Consider the following 12,907-nt stretch of genomic DNA (forward strand, 5'->3'; position numbering starts at 1 on the left):
TTCATAATCTGCCTTGAATACACACAGTGACTACATTTTATTGATACTAGCTATGAAGCTCAGATACCTGGAAAGTATATTCTGAAATTATGACTTAGAAATTTGACAGAATTGTGCTACAACTCAGATTATTATAAGGTTAAACAACAAGTCATCCCACGTGCTCCCAAAATACAAGAAATTGATACAGCATAAATTCTAAATAGACCAACAGAGTATACCCTAGCTCTATCAGCATCGCTCATTTGTTCAGTAAGTCTTTATTAAGTAACTGTGCTGTACTAAGCACTCTTCTAGTCCCTGAGGATTCAATTATGGGCAAGGCAGACACAAATTCATGCCCTCATGGAGCCTGTAATCCAAGGTGGTTTGTCAGACTATAAATAAGATAAGGAAATAAAATATTGTATGCTATACAGTAATAAGTGTTAAAGAGAAACAATAAGCCAGGGAAGGAAGATAGAAAGTATCAGGGATATGGAAAAAAATTTTAATAATGTAGCCAAAGAAGTTTAAACTGTAAAAGTAAAATTGGGTAAATAACTAAAAGAAGTAAGAGAATGAGTCATGCAAATAACAAGGGAATGAACACTCCAGGTTAAAAAAAAAAGTAAATGCTAAGTCCCTGAGGCAGGTTTATGCTTAGTGTGTTGAGAAACAGCAAGGAGGCCAGGGTGACTGCAGTGAAGTAAAAGTGGGGAGAGAGGAAGAAGGGAGGTTTGAGAGCTAGTATGATGATCAAAGCCTTTTTGGACTTTGAAAGACTTTGGCTTTAACATTGTGTGAGAGTGATTTTCTGGAAGAGTTTTCAATAGGGGAGGGACACACAATGACCAACTTTTCAACAAGAATAAGGGCACAGAGGCAGAACCAAGAAAGCAATTAGGAAACCACTGCAATAATTCAGGTGAGAGAGATGACAGAGGCCTGGATCAGGAAGATGGTGGTATAGGTAGTGAGAACTAGTAGGATTCTGAATATATCCTGAAGATAGAGTGAAAGGGTTTGCTGTCAGATCTGACCTGGACTGTGAAGGAAAGAGAAGGATCAATGAGGACACTAAGGTTTTCAGTCTGAGCAAATAAAAGATGGTACCATGTTGACTGAGGCGGAGAAAACTGTGGAGGAGCAGATCTGGGTGGAGATAACCGCAATTCAGTTTTGATACACCAATTTTTAATTCTTGTTAGAAATTCAAGAAGAGATATTTAATAAGCATCTGATATAAGAGGTTGAAATTCTGGAGAGAGGTCTGCAAGGAGATATAAATGGAGGAGGCATCAGTATGTAGATGTTCTTTTTTGTAAAACATAAAACTGGATGAAATCACCTACGAATTGGAAAGAGAAAAACTAGTTCTGAGACTGAGGCCCGGGGAATTTCAATGTTTAAACTCCCAAAGACCCAGAGACAAGGAAAAACCAGCAAAGGAGACTGAAAAAATTTTTGAACAGAAACCTTATCTTGTAAAGTGTATGTGTGGTGGGGAGGGGGATGAAATGTGAAGTATTCAAGTTCTATTAAAGCAAAAATAAAAACAGATATGGCTGTGTTTTCACAAGAAATATTATGAGTGTGTGTGTATGCACGGTCGGGAAACATACACAGTGACTTTAATGAGATGTCCTCTGGGTGATGGGAATATGCATAATTTTTAATTTCTTCTTTGCTTTTATCTGTGCTTTCTAAGTTTCCGAATTTCTACTAGCAAAGCTATTTGTTACTTGTGATGTTTTTTTAAATGTGGGATTGCGGGATCTACTTTCTAAATTTCTGCCCCAGTCTCTCTTATGGTCATCTCCTCTCAATCTGCCCCTCCTTGGAAGTCTGCTAGTCAAGTTAAATTTGGGTCTCCTTTAGGTATTCTGAATATATCTTGAACCCCTTTGCCCCAGTGGTTCTGTTCACGCTGCTTCTTAGCCCTGATATGCTCTTGTTTCATGGCCTTAAGGCAGAGTTTTTAAGAGCATGGGCTTGGAGTCAAGTAGACTCGGGTTTGAATCCTGGCACTGCCATCTGTTGGCTGTGTGCCCTTGATCACCTAGCTTCTCTGAGCCTAACTGGAATGAGAATAGTACCTACCTCAAAGAGTTTTAATGGGGATTGAATGAAGTAATATTTTTCAATAGGCCCTTTATAAAGCTTCCCAGGTCCCTCACCTTGCAGTATGTGCTGTATTCTAAATGCAAGTGGCATTTTTGTCCATACTTTTTAATGTTATTTATTAAGCTAATATTATAGCTATTTATACATGTTTTGTCTTCCAATAGACTTCAAACTCTTTAAATATTAAATCTGTGCCATACGCAACACCTAGTATTAACAGATATTCAATAAATCCTGCTGAATGAACAAACAAGTAAAGGGAGTTGCCTGCACTTCGCTTTCTGGTCAGTTACTTGATTGAGGTGTAAAGATAGTGCCCCCTGCCTCACTGTGGAAAACTGGAGAATGGATATTGAAACTCAAATGGGTCCAGGCAAGAGGGGACATCAAAAAGAGAAGTACGGACTAACAAAGTAGGAGGGAGAAACCTTTGGTGTTCCCCATGGCTTTTTGATATATTAAGGAAAATAGCATCATAGAACTAGAAAGAGTCCTATAGATGATTCAGTTTAACTGAGACCCACGGAGAATAAATGATTTTTAGCAGGCCTAGGACCAGAACCGAGAAAATATCGTCTCAAAACCCAGATTTAATCACACCCTGCAACTTGGTGTCTGTTCTTCTACAATTTTCTAAGCATATAACCTTTAATACATAGATTTTTTATTTAAATGGAATATTAGTATGAAATCTATATTGCAATATACTTTTATTCTCTACATAATGTATTATAAATACCTTTTGAGATTAGTTCATTTTGATGATGGGGATAACAATAAGAATAATTAAAATTCACAGAGAGCTTACTATGTTCTAGGCACTGTGCTTAGCGTTTCACACGAAACGTCATTTAACTATCATTTAAAAAAACTAAGATAGATCATGTTATGTATATTTTATACTTGAAGTATCTGGGACTCAGAGAGAGAACAGTTTGGCTAAGATTCTAAAGCAAGTGAGTAGCAGAGCCAAGATTCACACTTAGAGCTTCTATTTCTTTTTAACAGTTGCATAGTATTCAATTATATGAGTGCACAAAAATTTATTTAATTACTCCCTATTTTTGGATATTTAGATTGTTTGTAGATTTTACTACTATCATCAACAACGTTGCACTTTAATTAGTTTTAAAACTATTTCTATAGGACAAATGCATGATATTGCTGGCATGAATCTTCCCACATTTTACAATCTATTAATTTAGATTGTAAAAGGTGGCATTAACTTCACTCTCAGTCCCTTCTCCTTAAGCTTGTCAATTCTGGGTACCACACAGTGTTCTTTCCATAAGAACCTGCTTTCTGTTGCTTGTATACAAGTTCATGAGTGAGGCCATTTCTCCTTAGATATCTCACCAGGAGGTTCATTCATTCATTTAACAAAAGTCTGGTAGAAAAAAAAAAAGGAGGGGGAATAGTAAAACCATATTATTTTATTTTCAGTGTACGGAGCCTTTTCCCATTTACTCCTATTTCAAACTAAAACAAAATTACCACTAAGAAAGTCTGATTATCCCCATTTCATATATCAGAAAATAGAGTCTCCAAGATAATTATTTGCTTTAGGTTATAACTCTGATGTGGTAGGTGTTAGAGGTTGGTAGCTATGTTTTTTAATTCATCATATATAGGTGAATATATATATTCTATACATGTATATTCTTGCATAGATAATGGGAAGAAATTAATACAATAATTTTTAAAAGCTTTCAAAATGTTATAGATCTATGATCTAAAAATATGGAGTACTTTAATTCAATCAAAAGTAGTAAATGATAGGAGTTTATATAAATAGTATAACTTATATGGTATTTTGATTTAGGGTCCTATTTTCAGAAGCACTAGGCTACTTTATTCAATGTTCTATATCATATACTTTGGGTTCATAGCATAATAAAATTAATCACTACCCCATTATAAAAAAATAATATATATTTAATATGCATGAAAGTTCTGGGCCTCAGGTAATCATACAGTCCCATACTGGATCCTAAATGAATAATAAGAAGAAGTATTGGTGGGTAGAATTTACCATAAATGACAACTTACATAGTAATCAGATTCACAGCTTGCATTGTCTTTTATTTTCAACAATCTTCTCAAACACTGACCATCTTTCTGGCACAAATTTCTCTTATATAACTTAATCCCCACACAAGCAAATCATACAGCTCAGGACATCAACACTAAAATGATTCCTTCTGCCTGAGCAACAGCCTCATCACATATAGGGGTGTCAATGTTGCATATACCATGGATGGCTTTGATACATTTCCCTGAAAACCAGTGCATCCGAAAGATAAGAGACACTCTGAGGTATAATGATACCGAGAGCGTTATAGTCCGAGCTCCACTGTTGTATCTATCTCAAGCACACATCTGTGACCCTGTAAACAAGAAAGTCCAGCACCCCCTCCATTTAGCCCAGGACAAAAAATATGCCATATTTTAACTGAAACCTCCTTAAAGCAAAAAGGGGCCATAAAATAACATTGTACAAAAGTGAAATCTGTAATTTTGTGCGTTAATTAAAAGGTGCTGGCAGTAGAATAAAGCTCACTAAATCATTGTAAATCATTACACGATTGGTTTAGTAGTCCATGAAGACCTAAAACAGCCTTCTACAGCAAAGCAATAAAAATGATGTAATCCACCGTTAACTAGTCTCAATTTAATTATCATGCAGGGATTCTAAATTTCTTCCCATTTTGCAGCCTTCAGCTGCTTTCTTTTTATTTATGGCATACCTCCCAAGACTGTAAGGCATTATGGTGCATATTATATTGCCTATCATCAGGTGCTTGAAAATGTGGTTTTGCATTTTTAACTCAATCTCTAGTTACTTATTAATAGCTGATATTTATTGAGTGCCTACTTTGTGCTAAATAATATATAAGCATAATTTAATGTAAGTTTCACAACAACCCTGAGGGGTAGGTATGATTACTACCTACATTAAATATCTCTCGAAATTGAGGTTTAGAGGTGAAGAATCTTGCCAGAAGTCTCATACATATAATAAATGGCAGAGTCAGGACATGAATCCAATTTCTCTCCGGCTCCAAAGCTCACACTCAACATAATCAGATGATACTGTTTCCCATCCGACCAAATGGGTGGGTTAGTTAAACCTTATGCACTGGCTGCAAAACATTCTGGAGACTGCTTTCCACTAAATTCTTATGTAATGTCGATCAGCTTCATTCCGAAGCTGTACAAACCAACCAAATAAATATAGGTAACTCTGTCTCATGGAATCATTTAGATCAGGGCTTCTCAAGCTTAGACCTGTTGATAGTTTGGACTAAACAAATTTTTGGTTTGGGGGGGCTGCCATCTTGTGCATTGCAGGATGTTTAGCAGTATCCCTGATCTGCAGATGCCAACAGCACACACCTCCTCTAGTTGTGATGAATAAAAATGTCCCCAGACACTGTCAAATGTTCCTTGCAGGTCAAAGTCATTCCCAATTGAAAACTGCTGATTTACTGAAAACTCATCCTTGTCAAGGTCTATGTAATCATCAAAAAAGAAGATGACTAAGAGTCATCTGGATGTGCCCGTCCCACAAAGCATTTTTCTGAAATGTCCTAATAATTCTAAGGAGAGTAGTTTGGAGAGTAGTAGGCAAGTAGATTTGCCTTACTCCTTCTTTACATTGCCACTTGTTTCCGGCTCCATCATCTTGTTTTGGAGCTTGGAATTTCAACTTGAGAAATACAGATTAAACTGTCAGAGTCAAAGAAGACATTGCCTTACATTAACTAAGCATAGTTCTGAACATTCACAAATTACAAAAACTAAATGTGAGAAGAGTATCCTATGGTACCTGTCACCGTTTCAAAGGCTATGTGAAATACAAAGTTCATTATAATTTTTTAAAGATAAAGAATAATAACTTTATATAGTAATTTTCACGTTGGTTTTTCAAAATCTTATTTTTAAAAAAGTAATATAATATTATTTACCTTTCTTCTGGGTCTTTAAAGGATTCTACTACATTACCTGTATTGTGTAATACTTTGTATGAAAACAAATTGATTTTTAATATTTTAAAATTATTCTTCTGCAAAATATTATGATGCAACAGGCTACATTATTATTACAGGGCCCATTAGTGCCATTATGACTATGAACTTCTAATTTTCCTCAGAACATTCATGCTCAGAAGTTTAAAGTCAGTGGCCTATACCTAGAGTTGTAAAAAATAATCATTAGGGAATTATTCTTAGGCCTTTATAAGACCAACAGAATCACATCAACATAAAATACATTTTCTTGCATCTAACTTTTTCCTTTAAATTTCCTGAATAGTTTGACTAAGAGAAAAGAAGCTATTTGAAACAGCAATTATGTATCAACCATATGGTTGTTGAGAAGATTAAACTCAATAACATAGGAAACCTAGGAAACATCTGATATTCAAAGGCCTAGATGGGATTAATAGTCATAACGACCGGTTCTGTACTTTTCACTCTGGGTCTGGCACTTGACTTATATTTGTGTAACTAATTCACCATAATCACTCAATGAGGCTAATAGTGTTACAACCTGTTCTCCATTTTAAAAATGAGGAAGAGAGGCAGAGCAATGTTAAGTAACTTGCCCAAGGTTACATAGCTAATGAGCCACAAAGCTGGGATTCAAACTCAGGCAATCTTGTGCAAGGGTCTGTACTCCCAACCACATCACAAGTCACTGGAAACCACAATGAAACAATTCCATGGTGTTTATCTAATAAAATGGAAAAGTTATCTAATATAATGGAAAAAGGATAAGTCTGAGTTCCAAACAAATCAGACATATGTGTGTGTGTGTATAAAATTATATATACATATAATTTTATTTTTCCATTTCCCTGTTACATGACAGTGGAAAGAAACAACCCTCAATTTTAACAACAGAAAAATCACTGCCCTGTATGATTGTTATGAGTATTAAATAAGATATATAATGCTTGGCACGGTGCCTGATGTGCTCAATAAATGATAGTTATTAGAGCAGAGATGAGCCTTGCACCGAGACCTTTCCTTGTTTCCCAAGCAAAGGTACATACACGGCTAAAGGTACATACAATTCAAATGAGATTAGAACTGATAAAATCTCGATATTTTTTCTCTTGTTTGAGAATTTAAAGAAAATGGGAGCGAGCTTATGGCATAATGTTTTTTAGAACTACGTTTCAACCAACTGAGAGAAAGGAATATCAAGAAAATATTTTCTCAGTTACAGATAGTTGAAATGCAAACTCAAAATTTAAATTTTCCTGGGTTATACAAGCACATCATAAACTAAAAAATATTTCTTTTGAGGCTCCTATATTCTTATATTCTCCAAACTCCACGCAATGAAAGTGATGACTAAATGATGCCTCGGGTCTAGGATTAACATTTCTGTGAATATTAAAAATAACACATATTTCTCAATTGTAGAATGGTCCTGCTTTGTAGTAATACACCTTCAGTTTATCCAAATGCCAAACTGATCAGCTTTAGCATATACCAACATATATCAAAAGGAGGTAGTCTTCACTATTTTATGAAGTTAGTTTAAACTCCATCTACCAAAATAACAGCAAAAAGTATAAGGAGGAATAGTTGGATGTGTCTCTTCATCTCATGAGGACAGAAATCCTGGGAGAAATTGGTATACAAATAAGTGCAATATTTTTCACGATTAACTTTATCTTATATTTTTTCTACCTGTAATTTCACCTAGGTTTCATTGGCACTTAATTTAGTTTTTCTATATAAAATGCTCTGACAATTCCATAAGAGACAATGTAATACGACTCCCATAAAATCTTCAACATGTTTTGAAGAAATGTAAAAAAACCTTAGAATTAGTAAAATCTTTTAGTCATGAAAGTAAACATGTTTAATGAGATAAATTATTGAATAGGGAACAAAACAATGTCAACAAGCAGAGTATAACCTGAAGATATTATGTAGCTGCTTAAATATTCTCAAAGTCTGTATACTTTGTACTGGTTGGGCATACTACCTACGAGTGAATTTTTCAGCTTTCACTTTGGCATTTGTCATCATGTCCATAATGTGTACCATGATGTGATGGCAGAGGCTTATGTCTACTTATGAAAGTAAAGTGAAGAACTGGGCAAGTACTTGAATATTCAAATACCACTCCTCTCCTCCAAATAATCTCAATACGCCCTTTAATAAATGAACATTAAAGAGTTTGGTTTCTTGGATGATTTGGGAGATTGGGATTGACATATATACACTAATGTGTATAAAATAGGTAACTAATAAGAAGCTGCTGTATTAAAAAATAAAATAAAATGCAAAAAAATAATAAACATAAAAGCAAATCACAGGTCCTGTGCACACTGAAGGGAAAGGGGATAATGCAAGGGCAAGGATATCAGGAGGTGGTGACCGTGGAAACTACCTTAGAATCTGTCCATCATAGACTTCCAGTACAATGTTGAATAAAAAGTTCAAGGACAAAAAAACAAACAAACAAGAGTTTGTCTTGTTTTTGAATGTAGCCTACAGCAAAAATATTACCATGGGATAGCAAAGATCTAGGGGGTGCAGTGAAAATACCTAAATTATATATTTTGTCAAGCAGATTCTAAATGACCAGGGAAAGCTTTTCTCTTAAAGAAGCAGCAAAGCAATTATGTAGAAAGTACTATATTCTATTCACATTCTTCAAAAACAAACAAAAAAACCCAAACCTTGTAGGATCTGTCCGGAGTGCTGAAAAGGTTTCCAGTGGAGAAGGCTGGAGGCTGGGTTGTGCATTAACCTGATGAGTTCACAAAGCAGTATTTTCAAGTCCCAACCAAAGATCCTTTGAAACAGAAATTGACATCCATAAAGGACAAAAATAGTCACAACTGATTCTTAAATGTGTAACTGCATGGATATAAGAGAGAAATTAAAGGAGGAAATGTCCTGTGCTCCATGAGAGGAATAAGGATCACAAAGCACACCTAACAAGATGTAGCACACCTGAACACTCCAAAACTCAAAAGGATGTCTAGAATGTTGTATAACTAAGAGGATTCTACAGAAAACCTAAGCTTCGCCCCACGGCAGCTAGGGTGGGGGGCTGCACATAGCACAAAGCAGTGCTTCCCTGGCTGCCTCAAAAGGCCAACAGTTAGCATGAAGGATACAGATGAGCCCTAGATCAGTCTCAAGGGACGTAGAACAATGAAACAATATGTAGAGAATGAAGAAAGTGGAAGGAAGCCACTGCCTTCCCACTGACCTGTGTCAGTTTCTTAGCGGAAAGTAAAGTGTGGGAGAATCTACCTGCTTGGCCACTCAAGCTTTCGATGCAGCTGAGGCGCATCAAGATAGTGCCTGAATAAGCACAGGCACTTGTTAACCTCTCCTCAATTTCCCTTCCCCACAGCGCCCGCTCCGGAGGGAAATGCGGGCAGTTGGAAATCCAGCACCAGTTCCAGAGCCCCCCAGGCTGATTCCTCACTTCCCTCTTCGAAGTCCAAGTGCAGGGTAGACTCTGGTCACCCGGCTAGCTAGTGGGCCTGCCCCGGCTTCTTTCCCCAAGTCGCTGTAGCCAGGGCTCTCTCCTTGGCATGCCGCTCATGCTGCCACTCCGGGGTAACTAGCAGGCTTTGTGTCCGAAGGGAAAGCTACATCCACGGGAGACGAAAGAGCGGGAGGGCGCAGACTGGGGCTCAGAGAGAAGCACGCTAGCCCGAGTGAAAGCGCTGTGCTTTCAGCACCACCCGCTGTCCCCCTCTTCCCGCAGCAGGCGCCTGGTCACCGCAGCTAACCGATCTACTGGAAAGCGATTCTCCTTCCTCTTCCTCTGCACCTTCGCTTCTCTGAATTCTGAGCCCTCGGGTGGTATGGAGGAGCCCAGTCTGAATTCTAAAAGCACGCACCTGGCCCTCAGGGAGCGGGAACTCGCATCCGAAGGCATGCAGAATCCCCTTCTCAACCCTTGCGGCCATTCCCTCATTTACCCCATTGCTCTCGCCCTTTCTCCCCAGCAGGTTTAACTGAAGCTATCCGCGAATGGAGCGGACTTCATCCTTGAGGTTCTGGCCACCCCCGCTGCTCCACCCTCGTCCCCCTCCCCCAAACCAAACTGTAAGCTCCCAGCAAGCGTATAGCTCATACATTCTTCCCGGGCCCGAGCACACTTGGGTAAACAGGCACTTAGCAAGCTTACCCCCCTGTTGGCGGCGCAGCAGGCAGTGAGGCGCGGTCTAGCTAGCCCCCCATAAAGTTGGGCCTCGCGGATCAGCGGGGCAGAGCCGGCCTCTCCAGTCCCGGGCTCCCCCCCGCGCGAGATGATCTTAAGCTCATCGCCTGCGCTCCGTGCGCGCAGAACAGCAGAGCTGAGGGCGGCGTGTGCAGCAATTCTCCCTGCTACTGAGAAAGGGGAGAAGGGGGGGAAGGGGAGAGCGCGGAGGAGGGAGGGGTGGTAGTTTGTATTTATAGAGAACAGAGTTCTCAGCGCAACTTTTTGGTGCCACCAAGTGGCACAGTGAGCTCCTTTAGGAACACAGACTTCGGGTCGAATCTGGATGGGTAAGCCAGCTTCACAGCCAGATGCTCACATGGTGGGAGGGTTGGGGGACATCCCCTCGGACTTGAGTTTTCCCATGTGAACTTTCTCATCTCAATGGCTGGGATTCAGATCCGTAAATTCTAAGAATGAGCTTGTATTGAGGGGGAATGTGTACCTGTGCCTCCTTCAGACAAGTGGCAGAGGTGTCAAGGACACTGGGCAGATGCCAGTAGCCTCCTAGGAGTCTAGGAACCCTTGTCTCAGGAAGAATATGTTTCCTTCTCTCTCCTAACCCTTCTGTCCAGATTACAGTATTCTCAAATATCACTCTTAGCTGTCCTGCTATCCTGAGTGCCCAACCTTTAAAGTACGATGCCATTCATTTTCCTTGTGCTAGAATTAATTCCAGATTCTTTACCAAACCCTCATTCAAAGAACATCACAGCTTGACACCAAACCCCCTTCTTTAATTGCTACCTTTAAAAAAGCATGTGACTTTAGACTCTGTGCATCCAAACCTCCCCAGACAGCACTCAGGACTCCAGGACTCCAGGCTACAAGCTAGGTGTCTGACTGTCCTTCTCACCCATTTCTACAGACCTCTTAGCACACATTACACCAACAGCAAAGCCAAGAGCTTGCAAATGCCTTTGATATTTTGAGGGAAAATACCTTGAAGCTTCCTTTATCCAGATTTTCTGGGCACTCTTCCTTCCTTGTAGGCAGATCCTCAAACCCATAAAATCATAGACACTGCTACTGCATGGGACCTTAGTGACCCAAAACACAGAAGAGCCTCTACATTTTGCAGATGGAGAAACACAGTACACAGAGGTTAAGGGACTTGTTCAAGGTCACACACTTTCCTAGAGACAGCCCAGAGACTACCCAGAGTGATACTAAACGAACACATTATGCCAAACCTGACTTCCAGGCTCCTGCTCTTTCTACCACCTTACACAGCCCATTCAGTCATATTTAGCTCTCTTCTCTTCCCTCTCCCTCCATATCCCCCTCTCTGACCCCATCCTTTGCCAAAGTCCCATAAAGGAACCTAGGGTAAGGCCATCTTCCTAGCCCCAATTGGAGTACATAAACTTGAGCTTAAAGGTGCAGAGTTGCAGGTGTAGCCCCTTAAAATGGCCCCTGTTCTCAAAAACCTCTCCTCGGTAGTGTAGTCATGGAAGTGTCATTTTAGAAATGGAACACTGGCATTTACACCCAACCAGGTTCCTCTTTTGCTGTCTCTTTTCAGGGTGAAGCACCAGCAAATGCTCTTATTAGCCTCCCACCAACACCTAATGGCTTCATAAATAGAGAAGCCCTCCTCCTTTGGTAAATGCACCCCTTTGTGCACATGTATCAGTATGCAAGAAAAGAGAGAGAGAGGAAGAGAGGTGTCCAAACGCTCCCTTTGGCTCAGAGCTCTATTTTTTCTCCTCTGATTTTTTTTTTTTAGTTCATTTTCTATGGAAACGAGCCCACTTAAATTCCTCACTTATGCAAATACAAGCAAAATGATATTCATAAACCTCTCATTGGAGCGACGCCGCGGTAGCCTGGGCTCCCGACTAGAGATTCATGTCTGATTCACACAGCACACGTCCTTGTGGGGTGACTTTCCTAAACTTGCAGGACCTCGTAGCGTCCGTGGCTCCACCACTTCTCCACCTGCCCACCACCTGCCCCCCACCCCCGGGGTCCCTTCGCCCAAGCTCCCGCCCCTTGCCTGACTGCTTTCCATCCCTGCGCTGGGGGAGGGGCTCCGGAGGGCTCCTACTGCCGCGGCGACCCAAGAGCCGAAAGAAAGAAAAACGCGCGGTGCTTACCAGGTGCGCGCCCGGAGCCTGGCGCCCCGAGCCAGCCGCTCCTCTCGGGCTCCCCGCGCTCGCGGAGCGGCCTGGGCTGCAGCTGGGGCGCTAGTGGCGACGATGGAGGCAGCGGCGGTAGCAGGCGGAGCGGCTCCGTCCGCGGCCCGCGGCGTTGGCGCTCGCGCTCTCGCGCCAGCGCGGGGAGCGCGTGCTGCGCTTAGGTAGACGCAGCTGGAAGCGCTGCGCCGGGCCGGCTCCTACTCCTGCAGCGCGCGGCGGGGGCGGGAGAGCGAGCAAGCGCGCACACACTGGGTGACGAGGGTCTTGAAGGCTCGTAGTCGTGGGGTTCGAGCGAGGGTAACCTCGGGCTCCCTCTGCAGCTCCTCGGCTTCCCTCCGGGAGCCGCGGAAGGAGAAGAGCTGTGCGGAGAGGCGTGGGTAGCGTGTCACTCATAGAGAAGCTGGGGGAGCAGG

The 12,907-nt window shown here is 40.9% G+C and overlaps 1 protein-coding gene across 4 annotated transcripts in view; it reads right to left on the reverse strand.

Moving 5' to 3' along the window:
• Positions 1-12,663, reverse strand: part of GRM5 (glutamate metabotropic receptor 5) — a 548,940-nt gene extending 536,277 nt beyond the window's left edge. For 2 of the 4 annotated variants that reach the window (XM_067750658.1, XM_067750655.1), the window contains exons 1-2: positions 10,282-10,463; positions 8,810-8,925 (exon numbers count right to left, since the gene is read on the reverse strand). The gene's annotated coding sequence lies outside the window, so the exon portion shown is untranslated. Of the gene's footprint in view, positions 1-8,809; positions 8,926-10,281; positions 10,464-12,452 lie in introns of those variants that run through there. The other 2 variants (XM_067750657.1, XM_067750656.1) reach the window with 2 other exon arrangements.
• Positions 12,664-12,907: the final 244 nt, after the last annotated feature.

This window comes from Pseudorca crassidens, chromosome 9 (genome assembly GCF_039906515.1).
Source record: "Pseudorca crassidens isolate mPseCra1 chromosome 9, mPseCra1.hap1, whole genome shotgun sequence".
Lineage (NCBI taxonomy): Eukaryota > Metazoa > Chordata > Mammalia > Artiodactyla > Delphinidae > Pseudorca > Pseudorca crassidens.